This window comes from Cyprinus carpio, chromosome B4, assembly GCF_018340385.1.
Source record: "Cyprinus carpio isolate SPL01 chromosome B4, ASM1834038v1, whole genome shotgun sequence".
In the NCBI taxonomy this organism is placed as follows: Eukaryota; Metazoa; Chordata; class Actinopteri; order Cypriniformes; family Cyprinidae; genus Cyprinus; species Cyprinus carpio.
Genome location: NC_056600.1, coordinates 26,138,121 through 26,151,138, shown reverse-complemented (window position 1 = coordinate 26,151,138; position 13,018 = coordinate 26,138,121). Strand labels below are relative to the sequence as shown.

At 36.9% G+C, this 13,018-nt stretch overlaps 1 long non-coding RNA gene across 1 annotated transcript; it reads right to left on the bottom strand.

Annotated features, from left to right (window-relative positions):
* Window positions 1-8,174: 8,174 nt before the first annotated feature.
* Window positions 8,175-12,789, bottom strand: LOC109067882. Its single transcript, XR_006154581.1, has 3 exons — window positions 11,446-12,789; window positions 11,015-11,062; window positions 8,175-8,985 (listed from the first exon to the last, which is right to left on the bottom strand). It is a non-coding gene; the product is annotated as an uncharacterized LOC109067882 (long non-coding RNA).
* Window positions 12,790-13,018: the final 229 nt, after the last annotated feature.

The window sequence follows — 13,018 nt, the reverse complement described above, 5'->3', positions numbered from 1 at the left end:
ATAGTTGGATATATATCAGTTCAGTCCAGCTCTTAGAGAAAGAAAACTTGACACTGAATAAGCTGTACCGCGTGCATTTCAGACAGTGGCATAGAAAACTCCCAGCTGGGTATTTAAAGTGTCTGCCCCCCTCTCTTCTCTACCTCATCCACAGATGTATTTTTGGACTTAAGCCAGTCGTTAAACACGTTAGCTGCCCAAGCTGTTTTTTTTTTTTTTTTGGTGTTTTCTTCATCTTTTCTCTTGCGAGTATTTCTTCATATTTTGAGTTGTTGCCGGCTGCCTTTGATGTCCGCTTCCATTTATGTTATTTTTCATCTGGATGGTATAATACTGCTGCCGCCCAGTTGTTGAAAGTTTCATATTCACCGTAAATATTAAAATTTACTTAAGGAAAATCACAGGTCACATTTTTATTGTGGTTGTTGTTAGGCCTGTGTGCTGTATATGTACTGTATGCTAATACTGTCCGCCAATCGTAGTGTAAAAAAAAAATTAAGTGTTACAGAAAGACCAGTTACTAAGATCTGTATTTTGATGGTAAATTCTATATGATGATTCAGTGAAATTGTTACGAGCATGCTTTTATGTTTAGACTTATGTATGAACTGTTTTGAATTAACTTTGACATTAATCTCTTTCCTTTTTTGATTAGTTAAACTATATTATAATTTGACTATATGAATCATACTATGAATTTATGATAAATGTGTATTTAATTTACAAAATTGTATTTGGATTGCTTAATGGCTCCATATTGTTTAATTGGTTATTGTTTGACGAAACCAGTAACAATAAGAGATCCGGTGTTTATGAGCCATTTCATTTATCATTATAGTTTTTATTTTTCTTAAGAAAAAAACTAATAGACATACTACAAAGATATTAGAAAAGCTAATGAGCGAATTTTAAAAATTCCAAACATTTCTGGTCTAATGCAGAATTCTTTTTTTGTGAAATTGCCGACAAAGTCCTGAAATCAAAGGCAAATTGGTACTCGCTCATGCAAGTGACAATCACGCAGTGTGAATTATCAAAAGACGTGATCTTAGAGAAGAATAATCAGTTCAAAATCCTGCTGTGTGAAAGGAGTTCTGACTGAAAAATACATTGGCGATGACCTACAGCCAATGGGAAAGCAACATACAGGGTAGCATGAAGTTCAGGGAGAAGTTATAGACTACTACAGTATATCACAATAATATCACAATAACCATTTCCTCCTCCATAATCTTTTCTTTTTCACCCTTTCACTGCAAATCAGCGCACAGAGCATTTGTATCATGAATGTCTTGTGGGCTACCTTTTTTTTAATAACATTCCCAGTCTCCCACGAGAACTCTAATCTCACGTGTGAGCTTGCGTTATTTCCTTATCACTTCTCGCATGCGTTTGGTTGTGAAATGTAGTTTGCAGATCAGACAGAGTTCTTTGCGATTCTTCCTATTGTAAAGTCATGGAGTGTGTGTGTAACCTTGTGTTGCCAATCCATCGTGCAATGTGAACACAGCATCAACTGAATGCTACCCCAGATAGTCGTGCAGTGTGAAATTCATGCTATTTTTTCACATTTTTTTTCTTTTCAGTGAAAAGTATTGTATTTTGGGTTTTATGTTTTTACTTTATTCTGCTTACTTAAAAATCCAAAGTATTAGATTTTAGCTTTCCTGTTGCAACCTTCACCTATTATGGACTGTTTATAATTATGGATGTTAACGATTAATTGGCAGCCCACGGGCCACATGCGGCCCGGAAGCAACCTCCAAATGGCCCAGCCCGTGGTTCCGCCAAAAACGCACATCCCTACTTAAATTCATACAGTAGTACAGACCACATAGCCTAGCAACAACGCAAACAATGCAGAGCGTGGCAGTAGTAGCCTAGATTACTATCAGTATGTCTTTCTCAACACTGAAACATAAAATTGCCAATGAAAACCGTCAGTTTAACCCTGCCTGGACTGACAAATACTTGTTTATTTTACCGCCATATCCAAATGGCAAACCGATGTGTTTAATTTGTAATGAGTGCGTTGCAATATTTAAAGATTACAATGTGCGGAGGCACCACATTGAGAAACACCAGACTTTCCGCACCAATTTTCCCGAGGGATCTCAAGAGAGGGTAGCAAAAGTTCAGAGTTTGATTGCATCTTACAAACGGAGCAGTACTACCATGGTGCGGTCATTCACAGCCCAAGAGAGAGCTACCGCAGCATCCCTTCGTGTTTCCTGGATATTGTCAAAAAAGAAAAGGCCGTTCACAGACTCTGAAACCGTGAAGGACTGTATGCTGGCCGTCGTGGATGAGTTGATAAATAACGTACCCCTGTCAGATACTTCCAACATTCGTAGGGTTGAAATTCTTGCTGCAGATGTGTATGAAACACTGTTAGGAGACCTGATGAAAGCTGATACTATGTCTATAGCAGTGGATGAGTCCACAGACAAAGCTGATACTGCTCAGTTGTGCATATATGTCCGTTTTTTTGACAGCAAATGCTTCAGAGAGGAGCTGCTCTGCCTACTGCCGTTAGAAGGACACACAACGGGCGATATAGTCTTTGAGAAAATTTCCACTTTTTTTTAAAGACAATGGTCTGGATATGATGCGTGTGTGCATGCTTGTGACAGATGGGGCTCCATCCATGACAGGGAAAGTGAATGGTTTGGCAGCACGTTGGTCCGCTGTTGCACCTCAGTTGATCTCCTTACACTGCATTGTGCATCAGGCGGTGTTGTGCGCAAAACTAAGTGGGGCGCTCAAAACGACCATGGACAACATGATGGCTACAATTTTATTCGCTCCACATCAAGCTTTTGCATAATGACGTGAGGTGGCTGTCCAAAGGCAAAGCACTGGAGCATTTCTGTGGTCTCAGAGAGGAGATCATAAATTTCCTCCACAGTAGCAAGCAAAAAAAGGCAGAAACGCACTTGAGTCACATACTGGACGACAACTTAATGGCCGATGCCTGCTTTTTGAGCGACATATTCAAACACCTGAATGATCTCAATTTGGCACTACAAGGCAGAGACAAAACTGTAATCGACCTTGTGGATCAGATGCGCGCATTCCCAGTTAAACTGGACCTTTTCGCAACTGATTTGAGCACAGACCGAATGCTGCATTTTCCAACACTCCGCAAATGCATCTCATCCCCTGCACAAATCACGGATGTGATGACAGATTTCATTGCGAGGTTGAAAATGAACTTTGCTGGTTGATTGGATGGACTTGTTCTGCCCACAGAGGTGCAGAACAAGTCCATCCAATCTTGTTGCTCCCTGACTGACCGTACTCTCCACCAATGCCTTCGGATTGCATTGATAACTTACGAGCCTAAAGTCACTGCTCTCGTTCAAAACAAAAAATGACACTTTTCCCACTAAATTAGCTGGGTAACTGTAGCCTACATCAATATAATGTTGGATGTGTAACAAAGGCATGACTAATCACAAATGTAGTGATTTAAAATATGTTCCCTCAGTATGTGCAATATTTGCAGTAGTCCACCTTGTATTCATGTGTTAGTTATAGCCTAGTTTTGAATACTGTGCACTTTTTTATGCACTTTGAGATGTTCCTGGGTCAAATGTGAGCAAGATGTTTATTTTGTTTCAAAAGGAAACTCAATGTTATTGCTTATCTACTACTGTGCACTATTTTGTTTTATGCACTTTGTGATCAGATAGGTCAGATATGTAGCCTAGGTAGGCATAGGCAAGAGGTGCCTAGGTCAGTTTTTTTTTCTTTTCTAAGTGGAAAAATTAGGGGCTACCTCAGATTCTGTTCAGTTAGCTCTTTTATAGTATTTTTATGCACCTTTTGATGTGCAAACTGACCAAAGTTAAAAGAGAAACAATGAATAAACCTTACATGTATTCAATAAATTTGTTTGTGTTGGTTTTAAAATGTGTCATTACGAGTTGCTTCGGCGCTGAAATAACTGGCCCAGCTAACCTTCATTGTTTGAAAATTATTATTTATTATTATTTATGCATTTAGCAGACGCTTTTATCCAAAGCGACTTACAGTGCATTCAGGCTATCAATTTTTACCTATCATGTGGCCTAAAATCCTAAAATCTTTACCTAAAATCTGGCCCAACTGATTTTGTAATTGAATAGCCCTGCTTTAGGCCATTGTGTAAATCTGTTGATGACTCTAAAAGCTGTCAAGCACTTATCTAAATTCAAGTGACTGAGTTTTAAAAAAAATCAACGAACCATGCACCACTGGAGTAGTTATAAACTGCCACTCACTTACAATACAACACCTTTGAAGAGAAAGGCAGCAGCAGAGAAATAGGAAGTCTAATAGGAAGTACTTTTTTTTGTTAACATTTCAAAAAGTGAAACTTTCATATATTCTAGATTCATTACATGTAAAGTAAAACATTTCAAAAGTTTTTGGTTTTGATGATTGGAGCTTACATCTCATGAAATTCAAAAATCCAGTATCTCAAAATATTAGAATATTTGCTAAGATCAATCAAAAAGGATATGCAAAACGTAAAAGTTTAAGTTATGTAATGTTATGTTTAAAAGTATGTTCATTTATGCACTCAGTACTTGGTTGGGGCTCCTTTAGCACAAACTCCAGCATCAGTGAGGTGTGGCATGGATGCGATCAGTCTGTAGCTCTGTTAAGGCACTACTGAGCCTTCAGCTCGTCTGTATTGTTGGATCGACTGTTTCTCATCTTTCTCTTGAAAAGCAAGAAAATATCCGTAGATTCCATATGTGCTTCCAGTGGGAGCAGGTACTGTTGGCCAACCAAGCACACAATGTAATATCAATAAGATCATCATTTGGAAGTGTTTTGACACTGTGGGCAGGTGCTAAAGTCCACTGCTGGAGAAGAAATCAGCATCTCCATGCCACGTGGCAGATGGAAGCATAAACTGCTCCAAAATCTCATGGTAGATGGCTGCATTGACTTTGGACTTGATGAAACACAATGGACCAACACCAGCAGATGTCACCCCAAATCCAATCGTCACTGACTTCAGAAACTTCACACTGACCGCCGCTTGGATTCTGAAGCCTCCGCCTCTCCAGACTCAGACCTTGATTTCCAAATAAAATGTAATTACTCCTGTCTGAAAAGGAGACTTTCCCCAGCTCCAGGTGGGGTGATGCTTCTGATTTGTTTCTGCTTCAGAAGTGGCTTGGTAGCCCCTTTTTCCTGAAGACATCTGGAGCTGCAGGACTCTTGATGGCCTGACTCCTTAGCTTCAGTCCACTCCTTGTGAAGCTCTCCCAAGTGTTTGAATCAGCTTTGCTTGTGAGTTTTCTAAAGCTTCTGGTCATCCTGGTTGCTTGTGCACCTTTTCCTACACAATTTCTTCCCTCCAGTCAACTTTGCATTTAATATGTTTTTATAAAGCACTCTGTGAACAGCCACCCCTTTCAGTAATGACCTTCTGTGTCTTACCCTCTTTGTGGAGGGTGTCAGTGATTGTCTTCTGGACCATAGCCAAGTCTTCCCCATTATTGTGGTTTCAAAGAGCAAGAGATACCCGGAATTTATACTATAGGGATGGTCATTTAATGAAACACTGGATTTTTGACTTTCATGAGCTGTAAGCTCTAATTATCAATAAACAAAAAAACTTTTGAAATGGCATGGCAAGTTTATTTATATAGCGCATTTCATACACAATGGTAATTCAAAGTGCTTTACATAAAAAACTTTAAAATAATCATGAAAAAAAAATCACAAAGGTAAAACAAGGAATTTAAAAACTGAAAATTATTGAAACATTTATTTAAAATGAATTTAAAACAGTTAAAAATAGAAAATGATTTTACATAAAATAAATGTTTAAATGTTTACTTTACATGTAATGAATCTAGAATATATAAAAGTTTCACTTCAAATGTGAGGCTACACTTATATCTTATGGGCTCCAACATTATTTTTGCCAACTCTTGGTCTGTAAATTGTATCAACTATTCAAAGGTTAATAATGGTTAAACTCTTTTCAATGGTTCTAAATTTTTTCTTTTTTCGAATGGAAAACAATGGATAACCCTCACAAGACTGTTCAGCTCTTCTTTGAGCAGATGTGGGAAGGAGGTCAAAGGCAGCCATCACTTTTGCTGTCACTAGATGCCAGGGAAACCAATGAGGAATGGGAGACATCCCTCATTTCATTCTACAAACAAACAAGAACCAGTGGGCTGCTCCATTCCACTGTCACATTCAAGGTATGCAATGTAAGGGAAACCAGGTCAATTTAGCTCAAAGGGAATCATTTATTATTTTTAAAGGAAATTTGGACAGAATCACTGTTTTATGGCTAGTCGGCCAGCGATTCATTGAATGAGCCATATAACATCAACTCTGCAGTGGATATTAAAATCCAAAATATAGTGAAAACACTTAATCAGCATAGTAACAAGATCACAGTTTAAGACATAAAGTACATCAAAACTTAGGACTTAACATGAAACGCTTCTCCCTGAACTTCATTAACATGAAACGCTCAACAAAAAGAAAAGAAACTAAAGTAAAGGAATAGAAGTAACGAGACTAGATGGTTTTTCTTCTCATCGTGGCTAAGTAGCAGCGGGCGTGCAGGTTGTAGCATGCTGGAACAGCGCTCAAAGAACGCAAAAAGCATGGCTAAAATCACAAAGCAAAAGCAATGACTGAAAGCATGTCTAAAAGCATAAAGCATAATTTGATGGTGTCCTGAGTTTTTAAACTGGGCTGTTGGACACATCCCAAATGTTGTCTTGACCAGTCAGATATTGTCTTAGCTCGGGGTGTTGCTGTGTTTCTCCTCCCAATACATAAATCAACATGTTATCTTATTAGTCACATGGTCTGAACTTTCCTGCTCTTGCAGAGTATAATTTGGACATGATTTCTATAACAAGAATATGATACATTTGACAAAGAATTGACCGGAAGAAACATTTGCGTTGGTTTCCTTGGTTCAACATCATTGAATCACGCTTTAAAATGAAACACCGCCCTCTGCAGGTATTTGTTATAATACTTAATGTACTTAAATGGGTTATATTCATATTATGTATTGGCATATTACATTAGATTACGTTCAGTAAAACCATGTGATTACTTGGTTTTGATACTTTATTTTAACCAATTATTATTTCCTTATTAGTTTATATATAAATATAGTCATTCTGAAGCCTGTTTTTTACACATTACTCATAAACATTTATTTATTAATTTACAAAATTATGTTTGTAATAGTAGGTGACCGTTGTTGTTTGTAAATGTCCTAAACAGATTCGTTTTCATTCATTTCATACAAATCATGCAAATAATTTTCTCAAAACAATGTGCACAAAACTCTCAAATGTTTTCACAATATTCACACAATATTTTAAAATATCTGAGAAAAAAAAAAGTTTTACACAAATCACAAACATTTATGTACCATTTGTCCAAACACAACTAACAAAAAATAAATAAAGACAGAGGTGTAAGTCTAAGGTGGTGTAGTGGATAGAGAAAGGGGGTAATGAGAGAGGGGAGATGAAGATTGTAACAGTTAGAAAGAGATGAGCAGAGAGGATGTGAGGAAAGAGGAGAGGAGAAGAGATGCATAGAGAGCAGGGCATTCATGTAGTAGAAAGAGCAAGAGCAGAAACTGTAAGAATACATGGACAGAGAGGAAGTGGACAACAAATTTGAAGGAGAGGTAGAAGGTGCAGATGAATTTCAATATCAAAACACTCATAAAATATTTTGGTGGCCAAAATGATTAGAATACTAGTATTTTTACCAGCTAAAAAAGTACTATATATATATATATATATATATATATATATTAGGGCTGTCAGTTGATTAAACTTTTTAATATAATTAATTAATTAATTGGAACATCATGTAATCTAATTAACCTCAAAAAAAGATTTGACTGTGAAAATACCCACAATAGATTATTTAAAGCTATTTTTATGTTAAATGAGAAAGTATCAACTAGACATTACAAACAGAAGGAAATTTTAAAAATATCTTCATGGAACATGATCTTTACTTAATATCCTTAACTTAATATTAATAAGTATATTACTTAATATATAATGATTTTTGGCATAAAAGGAAAACTGACAATTTTGACTATACAATGTATTTTTGGCTATTGCTACAAATATACCTCAGCTACTTATGATTGGTTTTTGTGGTCCAGGGTCACATATGATCTTAAATAGTATATAAACATTTCTAAGCATCAGCTTTAACAAAAACAAACAAACAAATAGATCTTCAATATACAATACTTAAATAAGTGTTAATGAATTGTTATGGTCTTATTTTATCATGCCGCTAAAAGTTTCAGAATCAAAAAGAGCTTCATTGCCATTCCTGTCACCAACACAGGAATTTGGGGCACTTCCAGTGCAAAAGAGAGCACAGACATACATATTAATGCAGACATAGAAATTACATAGAATAGATTTTAGACATTTCTGATTCATCAACACAATTTCACTGATGATCCAATAAATGCATAAAACCCAGGATAGAGTGGCTGAGTGAATGTGGTCTGGACTGTGTGGATGAGACTCGTTGTGTCAGAGACGCTGTAGAAGGACAGAGTTCCTGCACTGTGATCCACATACACTCCTATTCTATGACTGGACACTACAGGCAGTTCAGCCTGTTTGTTATTATGAACAAATGAGCATCTAGAGGGAGAGCAGATCAAACTCCAGGACTGATCATTACGTCCAAACACACACTCATCACCCTTTACTTTCCTGCTGATGCTCTTATATGACACTGATATCTCCACACCAAACATCCCACTCCACTCAATCTCCCAGTAACAGCGTCCACACACACTCTCTCGACACAACACCTGAAGATTATATCCATCAAATCTGTCTGAATGATCAGGATACGGTTGCTCTGTGAGAGTACCAGTAATCACTCTGTTCCTCTCACACAGACGGAGGTGTTTATTCACTGTGTTCAGGTCCAGGGTGAGCGGATTGGAATCTGATGGAGATAAAACACGTGATGATTAGGCATTATTAATTTGTGATTATAATTCATCTGGCTGCAGCTGCATCACAAACCGTAAGTACGTGATTAATAATGCTTTATCCAGAAATGACCATTTTATATTGATTATGTTGTCAAAACACACATGCAATAGTGAAAGGGCATTGATACTGTTCCCTATGCAATGACATTAGCCAATCATAACAGTGGCCGATTACTGAGAAGTCTCAGAGGACCTGCCCCTTTCAGAGAGAGGTTCAGAATAAGGGGTTTATAAATAAATAAATACAAAATTAACATATTTATTTATGTGAAAAAAAAACTTTATTGACATAACTTAACCTTAAGGAACATATTAAAATAATTATAATAATAAATCATGCCATGACCGCGTTAAAGACATTTCTACCAATCAATTCTTTGTAAAATGTATTATATTCTTGTTATAGAGATCATGCCCAAATTATGCTCTGCAAGAGTGGGAAAGTTCGGACCATGTGACTGATAAGATAACATGTTGATTTATGTATTGGGAGAAGAAACATAGCAACACCGCGAGCTAAAACATTGTCTAATTGGTCAAGACACCATTTGGGATGTGTCCAACAGCGCAGTTTAAAAACTCAGGACACACTCAAATTATGCTTTTTTCTTTATGCTTTTTGCCCATGAATTCTTCAAGCGCTGTTCCAGTGTGCTCTGGCTTGCATGCCAGCAGCTCCTCTAAAACCATGAGGAGAAACGCCATCTAGTCTAGTCTAATTTTAACTCTTTTCTTTCTTTTACTTTAGTTCCTTTGCTTTTCCGTTGAGAGTTTCGTGTTCTGAGTTAAGTTTTGCCACAACGCTGTGTCTCCGAGTTCACCTCGAGTCTGTGACCGCCTGAAAACTTCAACAAGCCCACAACTCTGCATCTTCAGCCAACGCCCAACTATTGGCTTCCCAAGACATCACTTCGAAAGACAACTGACTGACAACTTGGGAAACCCCCTTCTGCAAGAAGGACAACAAGGGAATACCCTAAATGAGCAACACAATGAGGAACTCAAATTCGAGGGTTGATTAGATGATTGATGGTTGTTCAGGTGTAAGCAATTGCACATATTGCTATACACTTGGGATTTCACATTTTCACTCTCTCAAACTCATTCTTTCCTCACTTTTTCTCTTTGTGCAACTTGTGTGAATGCGTGTGTTGATGTGTTAGATTAGTTTATATGTCTTAGATTTATCCAATAAAGCCTTACTGATATTGAAAAGAGAAGTATCTTGTGTTTTGTGCTTACAAGTTAATGTCTTAAACTGCCGATCTTGTTGCTAATAGTGTTTTCACTATACTTTTGATATTAATATTCATTGCAGAGTGAATATTATTCATGAGCACAACAATGAAGAGAATGCATTTTATTATAATGAGAATAGATTGGATGAAGTAGGGGGAGTAAGGATTTTGAGGTTAAGGATTTTTCTGGTCGACTAGTAGTCATTCTTTTGAAGCATTAGTCGACTAATCGCACGTTTATTAATAAACCTTTGAAATCATTATTATGAGTCTTTAATTTCCTACGTAGCCTAATATTCGCTCAAGCGCACAAATAAAGCTTGGCACAGGCACTGGAAGAAGAAATGGTTATGAATATGTGTGTGAGAAAACAGAAAGGAGACTGCATTAACATTTTAATAATTTTATACACTAGTGCTTTCTTTGTTCTCGGTTTAAGAGATGAATTCGGCGACACTGACTCGTCATCTTCGCAGTACTGCTCCGTCTGTGTGCATGTTTCATATGCATTGCATAATCTGAGAAAATTTGTTTTTCGCTTGAATTGGTTTATTTGAAAGTAGACATTTTACTCTCTATAGTCATGAACGGCATGACTTTGCGTGTGTTTTTTTTTTGGGTTTTTTTTGTGACTAATAAAATTTTGATAAAATTTTGATGTCAGCTACTGACTCATTTCTTGTATCAGGGTACTGAGGTTATGTGCTTAACAGCAAATGCTTTAGTTTTCTTAGTGACTTACACTGTAGGAAGTCGTTTCTGGTCCTGGGATCCATGTTGCCAAATATGACTGCGGAAAACAGCAGACATGATCAGTGTAATTGTTATGTCAAAAGAAAATGAGGTTACACTTTATTTCAGTAGTCCACATTAAACATTCTACTAACTAAAATTAACTTTGCTATATCAAAGTAAGAACATGTAAACTAAATGTCATTACATGTAAACTCAGGTTAGTGTTTGTAAAAATAGGTTGTATAAATAAAGTGTTAGCAGATATAAAAATTTTAGTTTGTGTCCCGAAGATGATCCAAGGTCTTACAGGTGAGTAATTAACGACAGAATTTTCATTTTCAGATCAGATTTGTGCATTGTTACTTTGTTAATATTATTAGTATTCTTCTAGAGTCTTGAAACTTGGAAAAATGGTTGGACTCAATTTGGGAATCTTACTCAAGTCCCCTGTTCTTCTTGATCTGTTTCCTGCAGGAAAGAGGTGTGTGAGTGAAAGCTAGTCCAGCTCAGTGTCTTTCGTTCCTCAGATCATTGATCTCCTGCTTCAGTTGTCCTTCAACTCGACTCACTGCAGCCTTTTCCTGATTAGGATACATATCATAGTCATTACTGTTGCCAAATGCTTTCAGTGGAAAGTAGATAAAACTGGTCACTAAGTGTCTCTATGATGTCACGCTGGTGTGTCTCAGAAACTAGATAAGGTTTGCCCAAGAAGTTCCTGTATTTGTTGCTAGGCGTTTTTTAAAGACACAATACGGACAGGTGAGTCGCTAAATCTAATAACAAAAATGCTAAATTGGCAACACTAATCATCTCTTACTGGTTTCTCAGCCTGTGAGCCACTAAACCATCGTGTGACCATCTAAAGTAAATCCAGAAAAAGTGGAGTGAGATAGTTTAAAGGTAACTTATCTGGCCTGTTAACCAATGGCTGTAGGTTCAAACTCATTACAAACATACATTAATTAACATGACCTGTTTCATGCCACAAGCACAAGTGTCATAAACATGAAACCGACAGATGTTAGAACTCCCACACTGACAGTAGACGGGTTTACATCCAAAGTTGCGAATTTAACTTATGCGCAAAATTGAAATATCGCAAAAAACATTTGTGAATAAGCACCGTTTCCATCCAACGAGTCAAAGACGACAAAATCTTCACTTCCTGGTAGAACTGGTGCTAGGCTATTTATCACTATGAAAAGTAGGAGAAACCCCTGAATATAATAATTTTCATAGGTCTATATAATAAATTACTTGCGCCTCAGAGCAAGCAGACAAAACAAAATAATGCGGTCATTGCTTTCGGAGGTGGATGCTGCCGTTTGGGAACACAGTCATGTAACAGTTCTGGGAGGCAATTATACAGAAATACGTTGATGACAGACTTTGCTCGGACATTTCCAAATGACTATAACATTTCACATGCTGAGGAACAAGATTGGTCCACTGGTTAGGTTTTGCTGTCCCATAGCACAGGCACATGACTTTTTTGATGTGCATGGAGGAATTTACTCGGCAAACGTGTTTCCATCTCCTTTTTATTCGGATGAACCCTTTTTTGCATAAGTCAAAATCCACCTCAAGTGAGCGTAAAAACTTTTTGCGAACTGAGGGATTCTTAATCAAAATTTGCCGTTTCCATCACTTGTTTCTGATGCGATACTTACAAAATCGCATAAAAACAGGATGATGGAAACATAAATAGTGATAAAGAAAATAAGCTAATTACTGGGTTTTTTTTTTAACCAGCATCAATCCGTACAGACATATTTTTTAAATTTGTAAGTGAATAGGTGACACCATTAATTTATAACACTGTAAAAAAATTACAATCAATAAGATATGACATGTTTTTATTTACAGTAATGCGTCAATTTACGTAAGTTTAACGTAATTTAGGTTGAAAATGCTAAAACAACCTAGTTGATAGCACTTAAAAATTTAAGGCTGAACCTTATTTTAGTGTATTTTACAATGCAGTACAAATCAGGCTAACTGCTGAAAC